The sequence below is a fragment of the Eurosta solidaginis genome, chromosome 1 (genome assembly GCF_040869045.1).
Source record: "Eurosta solidaginis isolate ZX-2024a chromosome 1, ASM4086904v1, whole genome shotgun sequence".
Lineage (NCBI taxonomy): Eukaryota > Metazoa > Arthropoda > Insecta > Diptera > Tephritidae > Eurosta > Eurosta solidaginis.
Window position 1 is genome coordinate 277891769 of NC_090319.1, and position 27824 is coordinate 277919592.

General features: G+C 43.2%; 1 protein-coding gene across 7 annotated transcripts in view; it reads left to right on the top strand.

The window, feature by feature from the left end:
- LOC137237364 (uncharacterized) overlaps nt 1-27824 on the top strand; it is a 336718-nt gene that overhangs the window by 75549 nt on the left and 233345 nt on the right. For 6 of the 7 annotated variants that reach the window (XM_067760904.1, XM_067760905.1, XM_067760907.1 and 3 more), the window contains one exon: nt 187-417. The exons of the other annotated variant lie outside the window; for it this stretch is intronic. The gene's annotated coding sequence lies outside the window, so the exon portion shown is untranslated. The remainder of the gene's footprint in view (nt 1-186; nt 418-27824) is intronic. 7 annotated transcript variants of the gene reach the window in all.

Here is a 27824-nt window from a genome sequence, read left to right on the forward strand (position 1 = left end):
TTGAATTTTTCTCACACAGTCAAAAGCAATTTAATGATACTAGATAATTTTACTCGTTGGCTCACTTTAGAAAGCATCTTCCTTTTTTATCTATCTTTGTGTCTGGTAGTTAATGGCGTTTCTGCCATACCACTCTCAAATTCAGTATCATTTACAGAATTAAAAGTTTATATGTATTTATTTCAGGCCTGCACTAAAGATTTCAATCAGAAAAAGTTCCTCTACCGATATCATGCCATCAATATAAAGTGCGTTTTGAGTAACTTTAGGCACAACGGAAACGATTGCTTTACTAATGATCAATGTAGACATGATATAAACGCTTTGTGCAAAATTATTCCCGTTCATCTGTACACATTTGAAACTTTTAAGACTTTTCAATGGTTAACCTGAGGACTGTTATTGGATTCAATAAATGTGAGTTTTGAAATATATATTTTTCTTTAAAACATATTTTGACGAATATTAGCATCACTAAGTTGCTACTAAATGAATGTACAATACACATAACAATAAAGCAGCCACTCTTATGTAGAAGGCGACGAAGAGATACATATCTCACACACACAAATATGTAGTCATCAGCCGAAGTAGTTACTCTCACATACACACGCATATGACTATAAGAAACGCATAAACTACAAATATACATGTCTATAGCTGGTAACCAAGCATGAAGTTCGTGAAATTACTAGACCTTAGGAGAGCTGAGTAATAACTAGTCAGTTTGATTTAAACACGCTATTAGGTGCAAAGTGAAGTATAATTGTGAGTATAATTGTACTACTCCCAAAGTACTCTAATAAAAGCCATTTTGCAAAACAGAATATTGGAGTATTCAACAGTTTAGCGATTCGAACGTTAGCAGAAGGTTGCATAATAATCAGAAATCCGCATAATTCGTTACAATATTATATGGAAAAAAGTGTTCATTTCAGAACTCGTACTAACTAAATCTAGTTCGTAGATGGTAAAATTGACGCGTGAGGGAAGAGTATTGGTAAGCGGAAGAGTAAAGAATTAAATTTGTGTATCATTAAACAAAAAATGGAACTCCCGGCTATTGGAAACTATTTTTTTTAGGACTGATTTTATGATGAAATTGATACATCCGAGATTTTCTCCAGATAAAAATAAAAATTTTATGTAAATAAAACTGAGCTAGTTTGGATTTCGGCATGGGTTTTCTTTAAGGTTTTTGTTAAGACATATATGTATATTTATATAAGGCTTTTTGTTAAAATGAAAGTGTGAGTGAAATTGTACTTTACCACAAACTGAAACTAAAGATTTTACAATGAATTCGACATATTTTTGAATTGCCGAATTGTTTGCAAGCCAGTTGAAGAATACAAAAATTTGATCCATTTCCTTGAGATTTGATAATTTTTTGTGACGAGTTTTGGTCCCAAATAAAAACATGGTGTGGTAACCGCGATCACGACTATGAATCACAATGTCTCGTCTGTTAAATAGATGCCCCGTTATGAGAGCTGTTACTTCAGTAGTGCTGAGAGCATTATAATGAATGTCTGGCATTACAACATCGCGTAGCGGACTGCTATTCTGGATGAGCTATAAAAAAAATCTGATAAAATGTTGGTTCATTCCACTGAAGAGGAGAAAGACTACCCGCCATATGGTACACTTGTCCTTGCATTTTAAAAGTTCGCTCATTCACTTGATAACTCATTAAATATTTGATCTGAAACTCGCTGTTATAAGCACTGTGACGAAAAAAATTTACTTCTTTAAATAGTAGCGAGGTAAAAGGGATTTTACAGGCTCGGGAAACTGTAAAACATCATTAATTTTCTCTTTCGGTATGGGCATTCAACGGCAACTTTTCCTAAAACAGTAACAAGATCATTTGCTCACATCAATTAGCTTGTCCCTACTGAACAGATGTAAGGTACTCAATTTATGGTGAAATAAACAAACACAGGCCACAAACCAGTTCATTAGCCCAACAAAGGAGGGCAGTTGATTTACAACTCACACAATCGTACTTCTATTTATACTTATTTAATATGTATTCCGGCCTTTTACAATATCAAAAATTAAATTGGAAAAAGTTGATGTTTCCATAAGCATACATGCAAAATGGTCAATGGCAACAGTGCTTATCTGTAAACAATACACACACAAATATGTTATGTACATGTACACAGACGCACACATTGATTCCTACGGGCTTGAGAGTTGGGTCAAACGTGATTCGTACGACAAACGTCTTTACGTACGGCACACGTCGGTGGGTAACTGCCGCATAAGCAGTTTAAAAGCTTACGCTGCAAAAAATGCGATTAGTCTAGGATGAGTCGCAAACAAGTATGAAACCAATGCCAGTTTTGGTCTTTTTATATGCGTTGGACTATTCCCTTTTGTTTGAGCATGTCCTATGCTGATGCTAATTGTACCCATTTATACCAGAACAAGAACGATAGGATCAATCCCCTTTGTACCCATATGTGAACGACTGAAGACTTATCCCTTTTTTTATCAAAAAGTGTTAGTTTTCGTATGGTACGAGGTTATTTACATTTTAAACGCAAATTAAAAAAACTTGCAAAAAATTATTAAGTCGGCAACACATTCCGAGAGATATGGGTCGACGATTATGGAACATATGATCCAAGTCATTTAGGTTCGGTATAGAGCTCCTCATTTTTCTTAAATTATTCGAACAAATCACTATAATCTTATTTATTTAACTCACTTCGTTGCCGCCTTTATATTTCCTTTATATTAGGTCGGTTGAATGTTTGTACGCATTTTCAATACAAGTTTTGCAATCGATTTTTAAGTAACTTCTCATTAAGCTACAAACGTGAAACTTCACATATAGGTTAAGACACCGAGACAATGCAACAAAAGGGAAACAATTCTTTATTTAATAATTTGCGAAAAATTTAAACAATGTGACATCAGGGCGAACAAGGCGACAGCTGTTTCGATTATACCTTGTAAATTTCTGCAAAGCCTTTTCTCCGGGGAGTGGGCCTTAGTCTGTTAGGTGGCGCACGGATCGAAATAATTCGATAGAATTGAAAAGAAATTTGAAGCCAGCTTTTAAGGAACTTCTGGATGAGCTAGAGCGTTGAAATTTTAAGCTTAATTCAGAGGCCGATACCGAATATGCACTGTCCTTTATTCCTATATTGTCTCTATTTATAGCGTGAAATTGCGCATTCGAATAGGATAGGGGCACGGTTGAACGACAAAGAGGATCGCGAAAAGATTTCGTGAATTCATTTTAGTTTAAGAACTTTTGCATCACTTTTTAAGTATAAAGAACACCGAGATTAATTTTGTGGGCGCTCTTTATACCCAAGTGATCAATGTAGTAGTAGTAGTAATAGAATTAGTAGTACATATTTATTTTTTCCAAAAAAGTCAGATACAGATTATAAGTTATGCTATTGCGTACATCGAAACACTTAAATAAATAAAGTGAAGTAAATACTAGTGACAATAACAGAGTACGTTGTGTGTCGCACCACGTGTTATATAAAATACTAACGATCTACGAAAATTCATTTAATAATAAGTCCCTTATTTTAAAGCTGTCCGCGAGAAACTTGGCCAGACAGATACAAGCATTTACGCCGACTCTGAATGGCATCTGCAAGGCAGATGAGTTTTCATTGAAGATATTTTCATGGCAGAAATATATTCGGAGTGTATGGCGAGGCGATACCGATTAGAACAATTTTTTTCTAATTAAAAAACTTGTTCTTCATTTTTGATGTTATCTTGTCCAAGAGTTGGACCCAGCGTTTATAATGACCTTCCCATACAAATTTTCTGTTATAGGAGCCTAATAAGCCTATTTAATTAATAACTATAATGGAAAATTTTAATTAGTTAAACAAACAGATTCATATTGACGCATATACCAGCGAAATGAAATGAACGCTGCTTTGAATAAACATTTTGCTACACTTTTTAAAAACAAAAATTTCCTAATAATTGTTTATTTATATAAATGTATATTTGCACAGTTGAGTTGTGTTATCAAATTGATATTTGTACAATGACTGTTTTTTTAATGAATAAATACAGAAAATACAAACGGTACACTTAGTTAGTTTTATCTGTTTCTAAACTGCTATAAGTTTCTATTGTTTACTGCCAAAAGACTAGAGTTGTTCACTTCTCAAGAAATCCTGAGCAACAACACAGCTCGAACTTAAATGGGCTGACATAATCAATATCTTTCGTTAAGTGTTAATAAGGCGTTAATTTGTTGTGGATTTAAACGTCTGTTCATCTTTCACATATTCGTAAAACTTCTCTAAAACCGCATCCCAATCCGCACGATATGTCAAGATATGATCTTGAAAAAAGTACTGAGATCCTCCAGAAAATAATCTTTAAATAGTCCCAACAATCTGCGAAATACTCGCAATCGCGGAGATAAGCACACGGTGATAAACAGAAGGAAAGACATAGTGGAATTCTTAAAAAGGATGATCCAATACTCCCCTGACATACGAACAGATCCAGCGATAGTTAAAAAATATTCGTTTGCAGTTCTTCCGATATGATTCCCTAAACAATAGTGAAATACTTTCGAAAACAATCTATAAACTATATGAAGTCACCCTGCAGTCAAACCAACTAGTTGCATTCTAGAACAATACTAGTTTGCCAAAAATACCAACTAGATTGAGTTCTGCAATTTTTCCATATTAGCAACTGGTATTTTTAACACGGCGTTGTTCTGGATCAGCATCATACCAATTGACAAACTAGTCATTATATACACCAACATCGTACCAGATGCCATATTACTCAGCATATCTATCAGGGTCATACCAAATAACATACCAGTCAGCCTTTGCGCCAGCATTATACCAGATGGCATACTAGTTATTATATACATCAATATTACTAGTGTTATTAGTTAGTGTATTCAAGATCAACATACCACATACTACTCAGTCTACGCATCATTGTAACACCAGTTGTAGATGCTTGCATCAGCATCCTACTAGTTAATATACTAGTCCCAGTCGGGTAGAAAAATTACTTGAAAATTGATAAATTAGCTCAAATTCATTTTATTCATTATATTTCATATATATATAGTATGTACGTATATATATACATTTATGACTTTAAAATTTATCACTTCAATACATTATACTTTTGAATAAATTTTAATAAAAATACGTACACATATATAAAAACCAAAAAGTAACAGAATAGCACATGCCAATTTTGTGATCAATCAGCGGAGACGACGGACCATATCCTCCTGGAATGTGACTCAATCTTACGACGCAGGGCTAAGTTTATGTGCTCAGCATTACCAGAATATTCCCACATTAGATCCTTCAAGCCAAGAGAACTGCTAGGGTTCATCATGGAAGTCGGCTGGGATGAGGTGCTGACCAATGGTCGCAGTGCAATCCTCAATAAATTATCTATCTATCTAACGGAGAAGGAACGAACCAGTGTTGTTGTTGTTGTTGTAGCAGTGCTTCGTAGGAGAGATATCGGACGATATGACTCTCCTATGTTAGCTGGTTTCCCAGGCTTTAGTAGCGGGACAACCTTGGCCATTTTCCATTTTTCCGGAATGACAAAGGTGGAAAGGGACAGGTCGGAGACATGTGATAAATATTTGAGACCCTCTTTCCCTAGGCTTTTAAGCATCGGCATGGCTATGCCGTCTGGGCCCACTGATTTAAGTGGTTTAGCTTGAACGATGTCATCCTCAACCTCTTTGGCGGTTATGGTAATTGGGGACGCGCTGAATTTATGTTTATGTGCGTGTCTGTTGGCCCTCCATCTAACTTTGCCAACCGTAGAATGCATAATATATTGTCGGCAAAAAGCGCTCGCGCATTTTTTCGCATCCGACAGCACTTTATCGCCAAAAGCGATGGAAATTTTGTCGTTGGGCATGGACGGATTCGATAGGGACTTTACGGTGGACCAAAGCTTACTCACACCGGCAGAGAGGTTACAACTACTTAGATGCTCCTCCCATTTTGTCCGCTTCTGTTCATCCACAAGTAATCTGATGCGTTGTTTTTTATCCCTTATTTGGGGGTCGGCGGGATCGAGCTGTCTTATAAAATCACTCTCTCTCGCCAAATTTGCGGCCTCCGCCGGAAAATGAGGCCGAATTTTGCGAATTCATCCGGCGGGAATAAAGCGAGCCGAGGCGGATTCAATGGCCTTGCGGAAAGCACGCTCCCCTTGGCGAGCATAAGTCGGGATAGGGAGGGCAGCAAAGCGGCTGTCTGTAAAGGATTTGTATTCATCCCACTTTCCTTTTTTAAAGTTTATGAAAGTGCGTTTTTCGATGACGATGAAGTCGGCGAAATAAGTAAGTCGGATGCCAATGTTACCATCGGCTGCCAGTTGACGCAGTTTACGAGTCCTGCGCTCACGATTGATATATCTGGAGAACTGTGACAGCTTCCTACCATACGAGTGGGGGCGTCTCCGTTTATTGTGCAGAACGTCGTTTCTTCTATTTGACCCGCCTACGAACCAGTCGTGGATGACTGTGTCAAAACAGGCCAAGCTGCACTAGCACCGTCCTATATGAGCGTTAATGGAGGCCAGAATGGTGGTAGTGATATTCACTTTAAGGAAGTCATGTTGGTGGCTGTATAACCGAAGAATTATATTTAATTGAGGGAATCATAACGACTTTAAACGTTTTCGTTACTAACTAAAGGAATAATATCCGTAGATACTGGCTGGTTTTCCGGTCTTTCTCTGTTATTCTGGATTGGCAAAGGCTTTTAACCGAGAATGAGAAAGGCTTCTAACGACAAGTAGAAAAAATGTGTTAGGCTGCTGATGCCCTCATGGGCAAGGCGTCTAGGCATTGGCATAGGTTTTCCGGGTAAAAGTCTAGTTGAGGAGTCGACTGCTAATACGCGTCAAAAAATATCGAGAGAGGTGTCAAAAGACGCGTATTAATCTCGAGAACAATAAACCGAAGGCGGAAAAAAAGTTTTATCTCTGTCCGGAGATATTTGCAATTGAAGTTGGCAATTTTCATGTGGTTGTTGTTGTGTTGGGTACCCACAAAAAAAATTGTGAACATAAGTGTTTTGTGCGGGTATAGTTTTGGTATCCAAACCGGTGTTGGACCCACCCAGGTTAATTTTTTATAAGCGCGGACGAAGGCCGCCAACGCAGAAAGGTGTTCTGCGCAAAAATACTATGGATCCCACTCCCGGTTACGGAGGTACCCGCTGGTCTTTTTCCGGTTTTTCGTTAATATCTTTTGAAAGAGTTGAAATTTGTTTTTTCTGCGTTCGGATTATTAATACTGATGCCAAGACGCGTCGTTTGACACTCCTCTCGATATTTTTGGTAACCTATTAGCAGTCGACCCCTCAACTAGACTATTACCGTTTTCCGTATGGGACTATTGATATGGAAGGCTTGGCCCTTTCAATGGCTTCTTTAACCTCTGTTGAGGTAACGGTGAGTGTCGACTCGTTATGCTTGTGTTTATGTGCCCGTTGATTTGGACGATATCTAGCATTGTCAAGTGAAGTATGCATTGCAAATTGGCTACAGAAAGCACCCGCGTATTTCCTCGAGTACGACAGACGAAATTCTAGTCGAATAAATTATTCAAATACTAACTAGTATGAGTAACACCACAAAGTTATAGCCAATGAACTATTCAAAAGCTGATTAGGATAATAACCCCATAAAATTCTTGTCAATGAAATAGAATGTTTGCTGACTACTTTGGCTTTTGACTGCAGGCTAGTTCCCAAAAAAATCTCAACGATATTAGTACGTAAACAATTCATAAACTTATCCGAAACAGCCCCAAGAGGATCTCGACCACAGTCTCTAAACGGTCCCGAAACAGTCCTAGAAAAATTGGAAATAGTCCCTAAAAAGTTCCTTAAATAATCGGGAGTTCGGAAACGGTCCCGGAATGATGCCGAAATTGTCCTAAAAGTAACCAGAGGACACAATCTTTTAAACTAACATCTATATAAACCATGAACCGTGCATACATCTAATATCTAATATCTAGTCTAATCTAATATCTAATATAATATCTAATATATATTATAAATGGGAAAGTTTGGATGTTAAGATGTTTGGATGTTTAGATGTTTGGATGTTTGGATGTTTGGATGTTTGTCCAGACGTTTGTCTTTGTGACTCAATAACGCAAGAACGGCTGGACCGATTTGGATGAAATTTTGCACACATATAGCCAATAGTCTAGAAGGATCTACTAGCTATATATTTTTTAAAAGGGGCGTGGTCCCCGCCCCCTAGGAACAGTTATAATTTAATTATTATATTTTTTCGTCTTTGCGACTGAATCACGCCAGAATGGCTACACGGATTTTGATGAAATTTGGGACACAGACAGTAGTCTACTAGCGAAATTTTTTTCGAACATGGAAAGAGGGGTGGGGGTCCCACGACCCTTCGAGAAATTATTTTTCATAATTTTTACACATTATAACTTTACGTATACTGGCCTTCACCAATATCACAGACTCAAGGGGTCAAATAAGTCGAGGGCTTACAAAGTAAGCAGTGACACCCTCCGCCCGCCCCCTTTATCTCCCCCTCTGGTGTAAAATCCATAAATTGTTATAACTCAATCTAAATTTTCTCCTAAATCAATAGTTTTTGGTATCTGGTACATACAGAACGAGATCTAGACAATTTTGGAAGAACGATCAGGGGTCCTCTCCTCTACTCCCGCCATCCGCCCTCCGTCAATTGTTTTTATTAGCACGCTTTTATTAGCTTTACCTGTATGTTTCATATCGAGACCCTTCCGGGATCATTTCTGGAAGGTTTTCGGGATCGGTCCGGGATTACGCCGGGGTAATTTCGGGACTTTTTCGGGACTATTTCGCGATCATTTGGGGACCCTTCCGGCATCATTTCTGGATGGTTTTCGGGATCCGTGCGGGATCTCGTCGGGGTCATATGGGGACTTTTTCGGGATCATTTGAGGGCTCTTCCGGCATCATTTCTGGATGGTTTTCGCGATCCGTCCGGGATATCGTCGGGGTCATTTGGAGACTTTTTCGGGATCATTCGGGGGCTCTTCCGGCATCATTTCTGGATGGTTTTCGGGATCTGTCCGGGATCTCGTCGGGGTCATTTGGGGACTTTTTCGGGATCATTTTGGGGCTCATCCGGCATCATTTCTGTATGGTTTTCGGGATCCGTCCGGGATCCCGTCGGGGTCATTTCGGGTCTTTTTCGCGACTAATACGGGATCATTTGGGAACCCTTTCGGCATCATTTCTGGATGGTTTTCGGGATCCGTCCGGGATCCCGTCGGTGTCATTTCGGGACTTTTTCGCGACTAATACGGGATCATTTGGGAACCCTTTCGGCATCATTTCTGGATGGTTTTCGGGATCCGTCCGGGATCCCATTAGGGTAATTTCGGGACTATTAGGGGATCATTTGGGAACCTTTCCGGCATCATTTCTGGATAATTTTCGGGATCCGTCCGGGATGCCGACGAGGTCATTTCGGGACTATTTCGGGATCATTTGGGATACCTACCGGCATCATTTCTGGATGGTTTTTGGGATTCGTCCGGGATCCCGTCGTGGTCCTTTCGGGACTTTTTTTCGACTAATACGGGATCATTTGCGGACCCTTTCGGCATCATTTCTGGATAGTTGTCGTGATCCCGTCACGGTCATTTCGGGACTATTAGGGGATCATTTGAGGACCTTTCCGGCATCATTTCTGTATTGTTTTCGGAATCCTTTCGGGATCCCGTCAGGGTCATTTTGGGACTTTTTTGGGGCTAATACGGGATCATTTGGGGATCCTCTAGGGGTCGTTTCGTGACTTTTTCTGTTTTATTTCGGGATCATTTGGGGACCCTTCCGGCATAATTTCTTGATAGTTTGCCGGATCCATCAGGGTCATTTCGGGACCATTTTGGGATCATTTGGGGACCCTTCCGAGATCATTTCTGGATCCGTCCGGGATGCCGTAGGAGCCATTTCGGGATTTTTTGTTACTTTTCCGGGATAGTTTTTGGACCCTTCCGGGATCATTTCTGGATCTGTGTGGGATCCCATCTGGGTCATTTCCGGACTATTTCGGGATCATTTTGGGATCCTTCCGGAATCATTTCTGTATGGTTTTCGCGATCTGTCGTTGATTCCCTCAGAGCCATTTCGGAACCTTTTCTGGAGTATGTCGGGGTCATTTGGGGACTTTTTCGGGATCATTTGGGGCTCTTCCGGCATCATTTGTGGATGGTTTTCGGTATCCGTGCGGGATCTCGTCGGGGTCATTTGGGGACTTTTTCGGGATCATTTGGGGGCTCTTCCGGCATCATTTCTGGATGGTTTTCGGGATCCGTCCGGGATATCGTCGGGGTCATTTGGGGACTTTTTCGGGATCATTTGGGGGCTCTTCCGGCATCATTTCTGGATGGTTTTCGGGATCCGTCCGGGATCCCATCAGGGTAATTTCGGGACTATTAGGGGATCATTTGTGGACCTTTCCGGCATCATTTCTGGATAATTTTCGGTATCCGTCCGGGATGCCGACGAGGTCATTTCGGGATTATTTCGGGATCATTTGGGATACCTACCGGCATCATTTCTGGATGGTTTTTGAGATTCGTCCGGGATCCCGTCGGGGTCATTTCGGGACTTTTTCTCGACTAATACGGGATCATTTGCGGACCCTTTCGGCATAATTTCTGGATAGTTGTCGGGATCCGTTCGGGATCCCGTCACGGTCATTTCGGAACTATTAGGGGATCATTTGAGGACCTTTCCGGCATCATTTCTGGATAGTTTTTGGAATCCTTTCGGGATCCCGTCAGGGTCATTTCGGAGCTTTTTCGGGATCATTTCAGGATTCGTGCGGGAACCCGTCAGGGTAATTTCTGGACTTTTCCGAAACTATTTCGGGATAATTTTGGGACCCTCCCAAGATCATTTCATTTAAGATTGGTTTTCAGGATTCGTCCGGTATCCGTCAGGGTAATTTCTGGCCTTTTCCCAGACTATTTCGGGATAATTTTGGGACCCTCCCAAGATCATTTCTGGATGGATTTCGGGATCTGTCCGGGATGCCGTCAGGGTCATTTTGGGACTATTAGGTGATCATTTGAGGACCTTTTCGGCATCACTTCTGGATGGTTTTCGGTATCCGCTCAGGATCCCGTCGGAATTATTGCGGGACTTTTTCGGGATCATTTGGTGTCCCTTCCGGCATCATTTCTGGCTGGTTTTTGGGATTCGTCCGGCATCCCGTCGGGTTCATTTCGGGCCTTTTTCTCGACTAATACGGGATCATTTGCGGGCCCTTTCGGCATCATTTCTAGATAGTTGTCGGGATCCGTTCGGGATCCCGTCAGGGTCTTTTCGGAACTATTAGGTGATCATTTGAGGACATTTCCGGCATCATTTCTGGATAGTTTTCGGGATCCTTTCGGGGTCCAGTCAGGGTGATTTCGGGACTTTTTCGGGATCATTTAGAGATGGCTTTCAGGATTCGTCCGGGAACCCGTCAGGGTAATTTCTGAACTTTTCCGAGACTATTTCGGGATAATTTTGGGACCTTCCCAAGATCATTTCTGGATGGATTTTGGGATCAGTCCTGGATGCCGTCAGGGTCATTTTGGTATTAGGTGATCATTTGAGGACCTTTCCTGCATCACTTCTGGATGGTTATCGGTATCCGATCAGGATCCCCTCGGAATCATTGCGGGACTTTTTCGGGATCATTTGGGGTCCCTCCCAAGATCATTTCTGGATGGATTTCGGGATCTGTCCGGGATCCCGTCAGGGTCATTTAGGGGTGCGTTCGAGATCCCGTCAGGGTCATTTCGGGACTTCTTCGGGAATATATCGGGATCATTTCTGGATGGTTTATGGGATCCGTCCATGACCCCTTAAGGGTCATTTCGGGACTATTAGGTGATCATTTGAGGACCTTTCCGGCGTCACTTCTGGATGATTTTCGGTATCCGTTCGGGATCCCGTCGGAATCAATGCGGGACGTTTACGGAATCATTTGGGATTCCTTCCGGCATCATTTCTGGATGGTTTTCGGGATTTTTCCGGGATCCCGTCGGGGTTATTTCGGGACCTTTTCGGGGCTCATTTGGGGATCCTCTAGGGGTCGTTTCGTGACTTTTTCTGTATTATTTTGGGATCATTTTGGGACCCTTTCGGCATAATTTCTTGATGGTTTGCCGGATCCATCAGGGTCATTTCGTGACCATTTTGGGATCATTTGGGGACCCTTCCGAGATCATTTCTGGATCCGTCCGGGATGCCATCTGGGTCAATTCCGGACTATTTCGGGATCATTTTGGAATCCTTCCGGAATCATTTCTGTATGGTTTTCGCGATCCATCGTGGATCCCCTCGGAGCCATTTCGGAACTTTTTCTGGAGTTAGTCGGGATAATTTAGGGACCCTTCCTGGATATTTTCTGGATGGTTTCTGAGATTCGTCCGGGAGCCCGTCAGGGTAATTTCGGAACTTTTTCGGGACTATTTCGGGATCAATTTGGTACCCTTCAGGCATTATTTCTGTGTGGTTATCTGGATAAGTCTAGAATCGTGTCGTTGCCATTTCGGGTTTTTTTGGGACTACTTCGGGAACTTTTGGAAACGCTTCCGGGGCGTTTCTGGATGGTTTTCGGGATCCGTCCGCGATAGCGTCGGGGTCATTTCGTGGCTTTTTCTGGATAATTCCGTTATCATTTTGGGATCCTATCAGGTTATCAGCTCATAAAGTTCTTTTTTTTACTCAATTACAAAAATAAAATGCATTAGACAGAAAAAAAATTTTAAACAGATAATTTTATAAGCAGGCTAACGTGAATAGCCCACATATTTCATTTTCTCCTTGCGGACGGGGCCGCGGGTAAAGGCTAGTCTAATATATATTATAAATGGGAAAGTTTGGATGTTAAGATGTTTGGATGTTTGGATGTTTGGATGTTTAGATGTTTGGATGTTTGGATGTTTGGATGTTTGGATGTTTGTCCAGACGTTTGTCTTTGTGACTCAATAACGCAAGAACGGCTGGACCGATTTGGATGAAATTTTGCACACATATAGCCAATAGTCTAGAAGGATCTACTAGCTATATATTTTTCAAAAGGGGCGTGGTTCCCGCCCCCTAGGAACAGTTATAATGTAATTATTATATTTTTTCGTCTTTGCGACTGAATCACGCCAGAATGGCTACACGGATTTTGATGAAATTTGGGACGCAGACAGTAGTCTACTAGCGAAATTTTTTTCGAACATGGAAAGAGGGGTTGGGGTCCCACGACCCTTCGTGAAATTATTTTTCATAATTTTTACACATTATAACTTTACGTATACTGGCCTTCACCAATATCACAGACTCAAGGGGTCAAATAAGTCGAGGGCTTACAAAGTAAGCAGTGACATCCTCCGCCCGCCCCCTTTATCTCCCCCTCTGGTGTAAAATCCATAAATTGTTATAACTCAATCTAAATTTTCTCCTAAATCAATAGTTTTTGGCATCTGGTACATACAGAACGAGATCTAGACAATTTTGGAGGAACGATCAGTGGTCCTCTCCTCTACTCCCGCCATCCGCCCTCCATCAATTGTTTTTATTAGCACGCTTTTATTAGCTTTACCTGTATGTTTCTATCTAACTTTTTATTCGCTCCAATGCGCCTGCTGCCTTATTAACATGGTTTTATAATTAGCTTCACCTTATTTGTAATCCCGTAAGGGTCATATCGAGACCCTTCCGGGATCATTTCTGGATGGTTTTCGGGATCGGTCCGGGATTACGGAGGGGTAATTTCGGGACTTTTTCGGGACTATTTCGGGATCATTTTGGGACCCTTCCGGGATCATTTCTGTATAGTTTACGGTATCCGTCCGGGATCCCGTCGGGGTTATTTTGGAACATTTTCGGGACTATTCCGGAATCATTTCGGGACTATTTCGCGATCATTTGGGGACCCTTCCGGCATCATTTCTGGATGGTTTTCGGGATCCGTGCGGTATCTCGTCGGGGTCATATGGGGACTTTTTCGGGATCATTTGGGGGCTCTTCCGGCATCATTTCTGGATGGTTTTCGGGATCATTTGGGGGCTCTTCCGGCATCATTTCTGGATGATTTTCGGGATCCGTCCGGGATATCGTCGGGGTCATTTGGAGACTTTTTCGGGATCATTTTGGGGCTCATCCGGCATCATTTCTGGATGGTTTTCGGGATCCGTCCGGGATCCCGTCGGGGTCATTTCGGTACTTTTTCGCGACTAATACGGGATCATTTGGGAACCCTTTCGGCATCATTTCTGGATGGTTTTCGGGATCCGTCCGGGATCCCGTCGGGGTCATTTCGGAACTTTTTCGCGACTAATACGGGATCATTTGGGAACCTTTTCGGCATCATTTCTGGATGGTTTTCGGGATCCGTCCGGGATCCCATTAGGGTAATTTCGGGACTATTAGGGGATCATTTGGGAACCTTTCCGGCATCATTTCTGGATAATTTTCGGGATCCGTCCGGGATGCCGACGAGGTCATTTCGGGACTATTTCGGGATCATTTGGGATACCTACCGGCATCATTTCTGGATGGTTTTTGGGATTTGTCCGGGATCCCGTCGTGGTCCTTTCGGGACTTTTTTTCGACTAATACGGGATCATTTGCGGACCCTTTCGGCATCATTTCTGGATAGTTGTCGGGATCCCGTCACGGTCATTTCGGGACTATTAGGGGATCATTTGAGGACCTTTCCGGCATCATTTCTGTATTGTTTTCGGAATCCTTTCGGGATCCCGTCAGGGTCATTTTGGGACTTTTTTGGGGCTAATACGGGATCATTTGGGGATCCTCTAGGGGTCGTTTCGTGACTTTTTCTGTTTATTTCGGGATCATTTGGGGACCCTTCCGGCATAATTTCTTGATGGTTTTCCGGATCCATCAGGGTCATTTCGGGACCATTTTGGGATCATTTGGGGACCCTTCCGAGATCATTTCTGGATCCGTCCGGGATGCCGTAGGAGCCATTTCGGGATTTTTTGTTACTTTTCCGGGATAGTTTTTGGACCCTTCCGGGATCATTTCTGGATCTGTGCGGGATCCCATCTGGGTCATTTCCGGACTATTTCGGGATCATTTTGGGATCCTTCCGGAATCATTTCTGTATGGTTTTCGGGATCCGTCCGGGATATCGTCGGGGTCATTTGGGGATTTTTCGGGATCATTTGGGGGCTCTTCCGGCATCATTTCTGGATGGTTTTCGGGATCCGTCCGGGATCCCATCAGGGTAATTTCGGGACTATTAGGGGATTATTTGTGGACCTTTCCGGCATCATTTCTGGATAATTTTCGGTATCCGTCCGGGATCCCATCTGGGTCATTTCCGGACTATTTCGGGATCATTTGGGATCCTTCCGGCATCATTTCTGGATGGTTTTCGGAATCCGTCCGGGATATCGTCGGGGTCATTTGGGGATTTTTCGGGATCATTTGGGGGCTCTTCCGGCATCATTTCTGGATGGTTTTCGGGATCCGTCCGGGATCCCATCAGGGTAATTTCGGGACTATTAGGGGATCATTTGTGGACCTTTCCGGCACCATTTCTGGATAATTTTCGGTATCCGTCCGGGATGCCGACGAGGTCATTTCGGGATTATTTCGGGATCATTTGGGATACCTACCGGCATCATTTCTGGATGGTTTTTGGGATTCGTCCGGGATCCCGTCGGGGTCATTTCGGGACTTTTTCTCGACTAATACGGGATCATTTGCGGACCCTTTCGGCATAATTTCTGGATAGTTGTCGGGATCCGTTCGGGATCCCGTCACGGTCATTTCGGAACTATTAGGGGATCATTTGAGGACCTTTCCGGCATCATTTCTGGATAGTTTTTGGAATCCTTTCGGGATCCCGTCAGGGTCATTTCGGGGCTTTTTCGGGATCATTTAAGGATGACTTTCAGGATTCGTCCAGGAACCCGTCAGGGTAATTTCTGGACTTTTCCGAGACTATTTCGGGATCATTTTGGGACCTTCCCAAGATCATTTCTGGATGGATTTCGGGATTTGTCCGGGATGCCCTCAGGGTCATTTTGGGACTATTAGGTGAGCATTTGAGGACCGTTCCGGCATCACTTCTGGATGGTTTTCGGTATCCGTTCAGATTCCCGTCGGAATAATTGCGGGACTTTTTCGGGATCATTGGGGTCCCTTCCAAAATCATTTCTGGATGGTTTTTGGGATTCGTCCGGCATCCCGTCGGGGTCATTTCGGGACTTTTTCTCGACTAATACGGGATCATTTGCGGGCCCTTTCGGTATCATTTCTGGATAGTTGTCGGGATCCGTTCGGGATCCCGTCAGGGTCTTTTCGGAACTATTGGGAGATCATTTGAGGACCTTTCGACCATCATTTCTGGTTAGTTTTCGGGATCCTTTCCGGGTCCCATCAGGGTCATTTCGGGACTTTTTCGGCATCATTTAAGATTGGTTTTCAGGATTCGTCCGGTATCCGTCAGGGTAATTTCTGGACTTTTCCCAGACTATTTCGGGATAATTTTGGGACCCTCCCAAGATCATTTCTGGATGGATTTCGGGATCTGTCCGGGATGCCGTCAGGGTCATTTTGGGACTATTAGGTGATCATTTGAGGACCTTTTCGGCATCACTTCTGGATGGTTTTCGGTATCCGCTCAGGATCCCGTCGGAATTGTTGCGGGACTTTTTCGGGATCATTTGGTGTCCCTTCCGGCAACATTTCTGGCTGGTTTTTGGGATTCGTCCGGCATCCCGTCGGGTTCATTTCGGGACTTTTTCTCGACTAATACGGGATCATTTGCGGGCCCTTTCGGCATCATTTCTAGATAGTTGTAGGGATCCGTTCGGGATCCCGTCAGGGTCTTTTCGGAACTATTAGGTGATCATTTGAGGACATTTCCGGCATCATTTCTGGATAGTTTTCGGGATCCTTTCGGGGTCCAGTCAGGGTCATTTCGGGACTTTTTCGGGATCATTTAGAGATGGCTTTCAGGATTCGTCCGGGAACCCGTCAGGGTAATTTCTGAACTTTTCCGAGACTATTTCGGGATAATTTTGGGACCTTCCCAAGATCATTTCTGGATGGATTTTGGGATCAGTCCGGGATGCCGTCAGGGTCATTTTGGTATTAGGTGATCATTTGAGGAACTTTCCGGCATCACTTCTGGATGGTTATCGGTATCCGATCAGGATCCCCTCGGAATCATTGCGGGACTTTTTCGGGATCATTTGGGGTCCCTCCCAAGATCATTTCTGGATGGATTTCGGGATCTGTCCGGGATCCCGTCAGGGTCATGTTGGGGTGCGTTCGAGATCCCGTCAGGGTCATTTCGGGACTTCTTCGGGAATATATCGGGATCATTTCTGGATGGTTTATGGGATCCGTCCATGACCCCTTAAGGGACATTTCGGGACTATTAGGTGATCATTTGAGGACCTTTCCGGCGTCACTTCTGGATGATTTTCGGTATCCGTTCGGGGTCCCGTCATAATCAATGCGGGACTTTTACGGAATCATTTGGGATTCCTTCCGGCATCATTTCTGGATGGTTTTCGGGATTTTTCCGGGATCCCGTCGGGGTTATTTCGGGACCTTTTCGGGGCTCATTTGGGGATCCTCTAGGGGTCGTTTCGTGACTTTTTCTGTATTATTTTGGGATCATTTTGGGACCCTTTCGGCATAATTTCTTGATGGTTTGCCGGATCCATCAGGGTCATTTCGTAACCATTTTGGGATCATTTGGGGATCCTTCCGAGATCATTTCTGGATCCGTCCGGGATGCCATCTGGGTCAATTCCGGACTATTTCGGGATCATTTTGGAATCCTTCCGGAATCATTTCTGTATTGTTTTCGCGATCCATCGTGGATCCCCTCGGAGCCATTTCGGAACTTTTTCTGGAGTTAGTCGGGATAATTTAGGGACCCTTCCTAGATATTTTCTGGATGGTTTCTGAGATCCGTCCGGGAGCCCGTCAGGGTAATTTCGGAACTTTTTCGGGACTATTTCGGGATCAATTTGGTACCCTTCAGGCATCATTTCTGTGTGGTTATCTGGATAAGTCTAGAATCGTGTCGTTGTCATTTCGGGTTTTTTTGGGACTACTTCGGGAACTTTTGGAAACACTTCCGGGGCGTTTCTGAATGGTTTTCGGGATCCGTCCGCGATAGCGTCGGGGTCATTTCGTGGCTTTTTCTGGATAATTTCGTTATCATTTTGGGATCCTATCAGGTTATCAGCTCATAAAGTTCTTTTTTTTACTCAATTACAAAAATTAAATGCATTAGACAGAAAAAAAATTTTAAACAGATAACTTTATAAGCAGGCTAACGTGAATAGCCCACATATTTCATTTTCTCCTTGCGGACGGGGCCGCGGGTAAAGGCTAGTATATTATAAATGGCAAAGTTTGGATGTTTGGATGTTTGTCCAGACGTTTGTCTTTGTGACTCAATCACGCAAGAACGGCTGGACCGATTTGGATGAAATTTTGCACACATATAGCCAATAGTCTAGAAGGATCTACAAGCTATATATATTTCAAAAGGGGCATGGTCTCCGCCCCCTAGGAACAGTTATAATTTAATTATGATATTTTTTCGTCTTTGCGACTGAATCACGCCAGAATGGCTACACGGATTTTGATGAAATTTGGGACACAGACAGTAGTCTACTAGCGAAATTTTTTTCGAACATGGAAAGAGGGGTGGGGGTCCCACGACCCCTTCGAGAAATTATGTTTTTAATAATTTTTACACATTATAACTTTACGTATACTGGCCTTCCCCAATATCACAGACTCAAGGGGTCAAATAAGTCGAGGGCTTACAAAGTAAGTAGTGACACCCTCCGCCCGCCCCCCTTTATCTCCCCCTCTGGTGTAAAATCTATAAATTGTTATAACTCAATATAAATTTTCTCCTAAATCAATAGTTTTTGGTATCTGGTACATACAGATCGAGATCTAGACAATTTTGGAGGAACGATCAGTGGTCCTCTCCTCTACTTCCGCCATCCACCCTCCATCAATTGTTTTTATTAGCACGCTTTTATTAGCTTTACCTGTATGTTTCTATGTAACTTTTTATTCGCTCCAATGCGCCTGCTGCCTTATTAACATGGTTTTATAATTAGCTTCACCCTATTTGTAATCCCGTTAGGGTCATATCGAGACCCTTCCGGAATCATTTCTGGACGGTTTTCGGGATCCCGCCAGGGTCATTTCGGGACTTTTTCGGGACTATTTCGGGATCATTTCTGTATAGTTTTCGGGATCCGTCCGGGATCCCGTCGGGGTTATTTTGGGACATTTTCGGGACTATTCCGTGATCATTTCGGGACTATTTCGCGATCATTTGGGGACCCTTCCGGCATCATTTCTGCACGGTTTTTGGGATCCGTCCGGGATCCCGTCGGGGTAATTTCGGAACTTTTTCTCGACTAAGATGGGATCATTTGGGGACCCTTTCGGCATCATTTCTGGATGGTTTTCGGGACCCTTCCGGGATCATTTCTGTATAGTTTTCGGGATCCGTCCGGGATCCCGTCGGGGTTATTTTGGGACATTTTCGGGACTATTCCGGAATCATTTCGGGACTATTTCGCGATCATTTGGGGACCCTTCCGGCATCATTTCTGGATGGTTTTCGGGATCCGTCCGGGATCCCGTCGGGGTACTTTCGGGATCATTTGCGTATCTTCGAGAGATAAATTCTTGATGGTTTCCGGGATCATTACGGGACTTTTTCGGGGCTATTTTGGGTGCCTTTAGACATCTTTTCTGGATGGTCCTCGGGATTCGTCCGGCATCCCGTCGGGGTCATTTCGGGACTTTTTCGCGACTAATACGGGATCATTCGGCATCATTTCTGGATGGTTTTCGGGATCCGTCCGGGATTTCGTCGGGGTAATTTGGGGACTTTTTCGGGATCATTTGGGGGCTCTTCCGGCATCATTTCTGGATGGTTTGCGGTATCCGTCCGGGATCTCGTCGGGGTCATTTGGGGACTTTTTCAGGATCATTTGGGGGCTCTTCAGGCATCATTTCTGGATGGTTTTCGGGATCCGTCCGGGATCTCGTCGGGGTCATTTGGGGACTTTTTCGGGGTCATTTTGGAGCTCTTCCGGCATCATTTCTGGATGGTTTTCGGGATCCGTCCGGGATCCCGTCGGGGTCATTTCGGGACTTTTTCGCGACTAATACGGGATCATTTTGGAACCCTTTCGGCATCATTTCTGGATGGTTTTCGGGATCCGTCCGGGATCCCATCAGGGTAATTTCGGGACTATTAGGGGATCATTTGGTAACCTTTCCGGCATCATTTCTGGATAATTTTCGGGATCCGTCCGGGATGCCGACGAGGTCATTTCGGGACTATTTCGGGATCATTTGGGATACCTACCGGCATTATTTCTGGATGGTTTTTGGGATTCGTCCGGGATCCCGTCGTGGTCATTTCGGAACTTTTTCTCGACTAATACGGGATCATTTGCGGACCCTTTCGGCATAATTTCTGGACAGTTGTCGGGATCCCGTCACGGTCATTTCGGGACTATTAGGGGATCATTTGAGGACCTTTCCGGCATCATTTCTGGATTGTTTTCGGAATCCTTTCGGGATCCCGTCAGGGTCATTTTGGGACTATTTCGGGGCTAATACGGGATCATTTGGGGATCCCCTAGGGGTCGTTTCGTGACTTTTTCTGTTTTATTTCGGAATCATTTGGGGACCCTTCCGGCATAATTTCTTGATGGTTTGCCGGATCCATCAGGGTCATTTCGGGACCATTTTGGGATCATTTGGGGATCCTTCCGGGATCATTTCTGGATCTGTGCGGGATCCCATCTGGGTCATTTCCCGACTATTTCGGGATCATTTTGGGATCCTTCCGGAATCATTTCTGTATGGTTTTGGCGATCCGTCGTTGATTCCCTCGGAGCCATTTCGGAACTTTTTCTGGAGTATGTCGGGGTCATTTGGGGACTTTTTCGGGATCATTTGGGGGCTCTTCCGGCATCATTTCTGGATGGTTTTCGGGATCCGTCCGGGATCCCGTCGGGGTCATTTCGGGACTTTTTCGGGATCATTTTGGGGCTCTTCCGGCATCATTTCTGGATAGTTTTCGGGATCCGTCCGGGATCCCGTCGGGGTCATTTCGGGACTTTTTCTCGACTAATGCGGAATCATTTGGGGACCCTTTCGACATCATTTGTGAATAGTTTTCGGGATCCGTCCGGGATCCGGACTGGGTCATTTCGGGACTATTTCGGGATCATTTGGGATACCTACCGGCATCATTTCTGGATGGTTTTCGGTATCCGTCCGGGATCTCGTCGGGGTCATTTGGGGACCTTTTCGGGATCATTTGGGGCTCTTCCGGCATCATTTCTGGATGGTTTTCGGGATCCGTCCGGGATGCCGTCGGGGTCATTTCGGGACTTTTTCGCGACTAATACGGGATCATTTGGGAACCCCTTCGGCAACATTTCTGGATGGTTTTCGGGATCCGCCCGCGATCCCATCAGGGTAATTTCGGATATATTAGGGCTCATTTGTGGACCTTTCCGGCATCATTTCTGGATAATTTTCGGTATCCGTCCGGGATGCCGACGAGGTCGTTCCGGGATTATTTCGGGATCATTTGGGATACCTACCGGCATCATTTCTGGATGGTTTTTGGGATTCGTCCGGGATCCCGTCGGGGTTATTTCGGGACTTTTCTCGACTAATACGGGATCATTTGCGGACCCTTTCGGCATCATTTCTGGATAGTTGCCGGGATCCGTTCGGGATCCCGTCACGGTCATTTGAGAACCTTTCCGGCATCATTTCTGGATAGTTTTCGGAATCCTTTCGGGATCCCGTTAGGGTCATTTCGGGGTTTTTTCGGGATCATTTAAGGATGTCTTTCAGGATTCGTCCGGGAACCCGTCAGGGTAATTTCTGGACTTTTCCGAGACTATTTCGGGATCATTTTGGGACCTTCCCAAGATCATTTCTGGATGGATTTCGGGATTTGTCCGGGATGCCGTCAGGGTAATTTTGGGGCTATTAGGTTTGCATTTGAGGACCTTTCCGGCATCATTTCTGGAAAGTTTTCGGGATCCTTTCGGGGTCCAGTCAGGGTCATTTCGAGACTTTTGCGGGATAATTTAGAGATGGCTTTCAGGATCCGGTCGGGGTCATTTAGGGGTGCGTTCGAGATCCCGTCAGGGTCATTTCGGGACTTCTTCGGGACTATATCGGGATCATTTCTGGATGGTTTATGGGATCCGTCCATGACCCCTTAAGGGTAATTTCGGGACTATTAGGTGATCATTTGAGGACCTTTCTGTCATCACTTCTGGATGATTTTCGGTATCCGTTCGGGATCCCGTCGGAATCAATGCGGGCCTTTTTCGGAATCATTTGGGATTTCTTCCGGCATCATTTCTGGATGGTTTTCGGGATTTGTCCGGGATCCCGTCGGGGTTATTTCGGGACCTTTTCGGGGCTAATACGGGATCATTTGTGGATCCTGTAGGGGTCGTTTCGTGACTTTTTCTGTATAATTTCGGGATCATTTTGGGACCCTTTCGGCATAATTTCTTGATGGTTTGACGGATCCATCAGGGTCATTTCGGGACCATTTTGGAAACATTTGGGAAACTTTCGAGATCATTTCTGGATCCGTCCGGGATGCCGTAGGAGCCATTTCCGGATTTTTTGTTACTTTTCCGGGATAGTTTTTGCACCCTTCCGGGATCATTTCTGGATCTGTGCGGGATCCCATCTGGGTCATTTCCGGACTATTTCGGGACCATTTTGGGATCCTTCCGGAATCATTTCTGTATGGTTTTCGCGATCCGTCGTGGATCCCCTGGGAGCCATTTCGGAACTTTTTCTGGAGTATGTCGGGATAATTTAGGGACCCTTCCTGGATATTTTCTGGATGGCTTTTGAGATCCGCCCGGGAGCCCGTCAGGGTCATTTCGGAACCTTTTCGGGATCATTTTGGAACACCTTCAGGGATCATTTCTGTGTGGTTCTCTGGATACGTCTAGAATTGTGTCGCTGTCATTTCGGGTTTTTTTGGGACTATTCGGGGAACTTTTGGAGACCCTTTCGGGGCATTTCTGGATGGTTTTCGGGATCCGTCCGCGATAGCGTGGGGGTAATTTCATAGCTTTTTCTGGATAATTTCGGGATCATTTGGGATCCTATCAGGTTATCAGCTCATTTAGTTCTTTTTTTTACTCAATTACAAAAATAAAATGCATTAGACGGAAAACAAAATTTTAAACAGATAATAAGCAGGCTAACGCGAATAGCCCATATATTTAAATTTCTCCTTGCGGACGGGGCCGCGGGTAAAGGCTAGTATCTAATATCTAATATATATTATAAATGGGAAAGTTTGGATGTTAAGATGTTTGGATGTTAAGATGTTTGGATGTTTGGATGTTTGTCCAGACGTTTGTCTTTGTGACTCAATAACGCAAGAACGGCTGGACCAATTTGGATGAAATTTTGCACACATATAGCCAATAGTCTAGAAGGATCTACTAGCTATATATTTTTCAAACGGGCGTGGTCCCCGCCCCCTAGGAACAGTTATAATTTAATTATTATATTTTTTCGTCTTTGCGACTGAATCACGCCAGAATGGCTACACGGATTTTGATGAAATTTGGGACACAGACAGTAGTCTACTAGCGAAATTTTTTTCGAACATGGAAAGAGGGGTGGGGGTCCCACGACCCCTTCGAGAAATTATTTTTCATAATTTTTACACATTATAACTTTACGTAAAACTTGTTCCATTCTTCCTTAATTCTTTCAACTTTTCTGCAGAAGTTGTAGCTTTTACGGAGACCTGGCTAAAGCCTGATAATTAAAATTCTGAGGTTTTTTCAAATAAATATGCTGTTTATCGGCGTGATCGCATCTCTAGATCGGGAGGTGTCCTTATTGCTGTTGAATCTAACCTATCGTCTGAGTTGATTTCGCTGGACAATATCCCTCATATCGAATTCATAGCAGTTAGGCTTTCATTCGGAAGCTATAGCGTAATTGTTTGCTGTTCGTATATACCACCTCGTTCGGATATGGATGTTTATGCTAGTCATAGCTCGGCCATCTGTGATTTGCATTCGCAGTTGTGATATAACGATCGACTTGTTGTTGTTGGTGACTTTAACTTGCCAACAATTAGTTGGGTTAATATAAGTGATTCAAACTTTTTAACTCCCACTGCTCAACACGAGTTTCTCAATTGCTTGTTAGACTCATCTCTTTTACAGATTAACAATGTTCCAAATAGTGGAAATAAAATGCTGGATTTAGTATTTGTGGATGGCTCGGTGGGTACTGCCCTTACGCGAATACCACCTTTATCCCTTCCAGAAGACCCTCTTCACCCTACGCTAGAGATATCACTTGATATCAGCCTACCCCGTAGGATTCAAGTACAGTCTCGTCCCCGATCTAGATGCTTCTACAAAGCGAATTTCATTATGCTCAATGATCTGTTGGCTTCCCATGATTGGTCGGATCTCTATGCTTGCACTGATGTCGATTCGGCTATCTCTATATTTTAAAGTACGCTTGATGGCTTCTTTGATACCTGCATTCCTACTCGCTATACCCTATGTTCGAATAAGCCCCCTTGGTTTTCAAGGCAACTTATCAGACTTAGTAACATTAAATCTAGGCTTTATAAGAGGTTCAAGAAATCTGGAGCATCTGCAGACCTCTCTAAATATCTAATAGCTCGTTATAAATTTCACCGTCTTAATCAGCTTTGTTATAAAAATTACTTGAGTTGTTGTAAAGCCCAATTTTTTGGAAATCCAAAAAAGTTTTACAGTCTCATAAATTCAAAGCGGAAAACTTCTGTATATCCTTCCTCATTAACCTTTGGAGGTAAAAAAGCTTGCACTGATGACGACGCTGCTGAACTATTTTCTGAGTTCTTTAAGTCCACGTATTCATCCAGTGGTTTTCATTCCGGTCAATATCCCTATCACTTAGATAGCTCAAATTACATTAGGAATCCTGCTATTGATGGTAATATTGTTCTTCAGAGTCTTCAATCTTTGAAGCCCACCTTTTCTCCGGGACCGGACGGTGTTCCTAGTTGCGTGCTTAGGTACTGCGCCGAAAACATGTATGAGCCTATTTTAAAATTATTTGAGCTATCTCTGGGATCTGCGTCATTCCCGGCACTTTGGAAACAGTCTTTTATTATACCCCTGCATAAAAAAGGTAGTAGGTCAAAAGTTGAAAACTACAGGGGTATTGCTAAACTTTCAGTCATTCCTAAAGTCTTTGAACAGATTGTCACCAGTCAACTGCAATATCAGTGTTCTAGTCTTTTATCTGCATGCCAACACGGTTTTATTCGTCAAAGGTCAACCACTACAAATTTGCTTGTATTCACCTCTATAGTTATGGAAGGATTTTTAGCGAACAAGCAAACGGATGTCATCTACACGGACTTCAGCAAAGCATTTGATACCGTCAACCATGAGTTGCTTATTCATAAGCTTGATTTACTGGGCTTTCCGTTTCACCTATTAATGTGGCTGAAAAGCTATCTTTCTAACCGGACCCAAAAAGTCCTGTTCAAGTGCAATCTGTCGGAATCGTTCGGAGTTTCCTCCGGCGTACCCCAGGGAAGTCATCTAGGCCCTTTGCTCTTTGCCCTTTTCATTAATGACTTGCCACAGACAATATTATATTCCCATACTATAATGTATGCGGATGATGTAAAACTTTGCTACACTTACTGTCCTACCGATTTGAGTTCCTTGGATCTTCTTCAGGCCGACTTGGACTCGTTCCAATGTTGGTGCACAACAAATTTACTAGCTTTAAACTGCTCTAAATGTAAGCATATGACATTTCACCGAGTGAAGCCAGCATTGAAATCTTATGTAATAGATGGTACGCCTTTGGAGCGTATATCTATTGCAAATGATCTAGGTGTCCTTTTTGATCCGAAATTGAATTTTAACATGCATATTTCATCTATAGCCAACAAAGCTTTGGGTTTACTTGGATTTGTTAAAAGATGGGCTAAAGAGTTCGATGATCCGTACCTCACTAAGGTTCTGTACACATCGCTGGTTCGTCCAATACTCGAGTATTGCTCATGCGTTTGGTCCCCTGTTTCTCAAAAGCATATAAAGCGTCTTGAGTCAGTTCAAAAGCAATTTTTGATATTTGCATTGCGCGGCCTTAATTGGGACTCAAGTCTCCACCTTCCTCCATACAGAAGTAGACTTCTTCTTATTAACTTACCCACTCTGGAAAATCGGAGAATATTACTGGGGGTATTGTTCATCCATAAGCTCATTATTGGAGAAATTGATTCCGCGGACCTCCTCAGCCGCTTGTTTTTTGCGGTTCCCCCTAGAGTATCCAGACACTACGTTCCTTTCTATTTACCCCTTTGTCGACGAAACTTTGGTAAAAATAATCCTCTTCTTATCTGGTGCGCGCACTACAATGACTTGTATAGCTGCATCAGTCTTGAATGTACTTTTGCCACTATACGTAATGCAATACTTGCCTATCTAATTTAAGAGATACAAGCTAATTTAATTTGCCGGCATTTTATTCCTTCGATAAAAAACGGGAACTATTTCGCTTAAGGATGGAGGAACATTTATCAACATGTATAATTAAGAAGGAACAAGACAGTACTGTGTTGATTGGAATCTGGTGCATTCCAACAACGTAAAAAACATGCTTTTTCATGAGTCACTGACCGGAATCGTATGCATTCCGACAGTATAATCTTATGGGTCAGGCATCGAGCTGATTGGAATCCGGTGCATTCCAACAACACAGGTCATGTTACTTTTTTATGCCTTGTGATGGCGTATCCTCATTACACTACTCTTAGCGCTGCCGGATTCCCATGACATGCTGATTGGAATCTTGTTGCATTCCAACAGGGAGATTGGAATCCACTGCATTCCGATATCATGCTGAGCGGAATCTGATGCATTCCGCCAGTATAAGATTTCGGCATAAGATTTTATTTCTACTCATATTTCTCATTATTATTATATGTTGAAATTAAATAGTAATGTTCATTAATATTTCTTTGTTTGTAATATAACATTGTTGAAATCTCGATATATCTTAAATTTTATCTTTTGAGTTGTATATTTATATATCTTTTATATTATGCAGTCGACCATAGTTTGTCGTCGACTTTAAATAATAAATAAATAAATAAATACTGGCCTTCACCAATATCACAGACTCAAGGGGTCAAATAAGTCGAGGGCTTACAAAGTAAGCAGTGACACCCTCCGCCCGCCCCCCTTTATCTCCCCCTCTGGTGTAAAATCCATAAATTGTTATAACTCAATCTAAATTTTCTCCTAAATCAATAGTTTTTGGTATCTGGTACATACAGAACGAGATCTAGACAATTTTGGAGGAACGATCAGTGGTCCTCTCCTCTACTCCCGCCATCCGCCCTCCATCAATTGTTTTTATTAGCACGCTTTTATTAGCTTTACCTGTATGTTTCTATCTAACTTTTTATTCGCTCCAATGCGCCTGCTGCCTTATTAACATGGTTTTATAATTAGCTTCACCTTATTTGTAATCCCGTAAGGGTCATATCGAGACCCTTCCGGGATCATTTCTGGATGGTTTTCGGGATCGGTCCGGGATTACGCCGGAGTAATTTCGGGACTTTTTCGGGACTATTTCGGGATCATTTTGGGACCCTTCCGGGATCATTTCTGTATAGTTTACGGGATCCGTCCGGGATCCCGTCGGGGT